Source organism: Stigmatopora nigra, unplaced genomic scaffold (assembly GCF_051989575.1).
Source record: "Stigmatopora nigra isolate UIUO_SnigA unplaced genomic scaffold, RoL_Snig_1.1 HiC_scaffold_158, whole genome shotgun sequence".
Classification (NCBI taxonomy): domain Eukaryota; kingdom Metazoa; phylum Chordata; class Actinopteri; order Syngnathiformes; family Syngnathidae; genus Stigmatopora; species Stigmatopora nigra.
In genome coordinates, this window is record NW_027551690.1 from 25,339 (window position 1) to 27,500 (window position 2,162).

The following is a 2,162-nucleotide window of genomic DNA, read 5'->3' on the forward strand; positions in this document are numbered from 1 at the left end:
GCCCCGGCGATGCCAACCCGAACCAACAAGGAAAGTCAGGGCCCTTTTACGGCGCAACTTTTTGTGGCGCTCGATTTGTCAAGGCGGGGGTAAATCGAGTCTTTAAACCAGCGTACAACCACCAGAGGCCTTCATAGTGGCGTACAGGTACCGGGCACCTGACTCCCTTCTTATTACCGGAATAATCCCACACGGGAAGCTTTTTTGTCGCAGACTGTGGAGGGGTTCCCAACCTGGTCCCAACATGATCTGTTTTCATTTTCATTCACGCATCGGTTCTTTACGTGATTTCCAAGCATTTCATCTCGTAACACATGTCCACCATCATTAACACATGTCCGTTACCGTCACATCACATCTTGCCCTGTACTATCGGCTCTTTTCTGGCCCCTGTGGCTCCATATGTCCGGTGCTTCACCAAGTACCATGTCTCATTTTTGTTGTCCTCCAAGAATCGGCTTTGTCCCAAAGGCTATGGTATTTGGCATATCGTTATATTTCCTCCGGCAATGGCTCGGCTGGTGGTTAGGTTTCCATGTGTGCCCTCCGTCCACATGCGCCCTTTTGGGGAAAAAACCGGACTATGGCAGGTCTTTAGTTCAGGTTTGTATCCCACCCCGTGGCTTAGGGATTCTCGTCAACCATCGGTGTCATTTGGCAAAATTTTAGAACTCTCCATATTCGTCAGTATTGTCCTCATTTCCATCGATGAACTCATGGTCATTTCGTTTCCATTTTGTCCTCTTTTTGTCCTCCACATGAACTCGAATGGTGAAATCGTTGCCTTTTTCCCTTGAACTCTTTTTCTCGCCCGAACCGACACGAGGGTTTTCATGCTTGGGTCGACGGTGCAGATCCCCACCAGGCGGATGCAGATAAGGTGACGATGGTCAGTCCTGACGCGGAGGGGCCTTGGACGAGTGGGGTCTACCACCCGCAGTACCTTAGCCTCCGGCCAATCACCGGTCGCACGCACCATGTCCTCACCGTTATCCAGTTTCGAACGCACTCTCTTCTCTCGGCGTCTCGCCGACCCAGCTATCCCAAACCGACGCGCGGTTGTGTGGAACGTGAACGAGACGACCGCTGAACAAACTCAGCCGGGCGGATGCAGAGACAGTGACGATGGTCAGTCCTGACGCGGAGGGGCCTTGGACGAGTGGGGTCTACCACCCGCAGTACCTTAGCCTCCGGTCAATCACCGGTCGCACGCACCGTGTCCTCACCGTTATCCGTGACCTCGAATGAGTCAGACGCATCGCTCTTGTTGTCACGGCTCTCCAATTGGCCAGAGCGAGACGAAACGCGCTCGCGGGGGACCGTCCGGTTGCAGTGACAGCACGATGGTCAGCCCTGACGCGGAGGGGCCTTGGACGAGTGGGGTCTACCACCCGCAGTACCTTAGCCTCCGGCCAATCGCCGATCGCACGCGCCAGAAACCTCTCCGTTGTTCAGTCCACGAGCTCGCACGAGCCATCCCTCCACACGACTATACCCTGCCGACAGAAGACACGGGCGAGACGACCGCCACATTACATACTAGGCCGAGGCGGATGCAGATAAAGTGACGATGGTCAGTCCTGACGCGGAGGGGCCTTGGACGAGTGGGGTCTACCACCCGCAGTACCTTAGCCTCCGGCCAATCACCGGTCGCACGCACTATGTCCTCACCGTTATCCCGGCTTTCGTTATGCTGCGCACGTTCAGTTCCACTGCCCCCGTTGTCTTTAGCGTGACGTGGTCATACGTGCCAAGCCGCACCCACGCGACCGAGGCGGATGCAGATAAAGTACGATGGTCAGTCCTGACGCGGAGGGGCCTTGGACGAGTGGGGTCTACCACCCGCAGTACCTTAGCCTCCGGCCAATCACCGGTCGCACGCACTATGTCCTCACCGTTATCCCGGCTTTGCAAGCACTATACCCCGGCCCGTCTTGTCGCACTGCTCTTTAAGAGAGCGAGACGACCGCACGGACCGTGACCGTCCGGTTGCAGTGACAGCGACGATGGTCAGCCCTGACGCGGAGGGGCCTTGGACGAGTGGGGTCCACCACCCGCAGTACCTTAGCCTCCGGCCAATCGCCGATCGCACGCGCCAGAAACCTCTCCGTTGTTCGGTACACGGCTCGAACAGCCGCCCCTCACACTTTCACTATACCTCT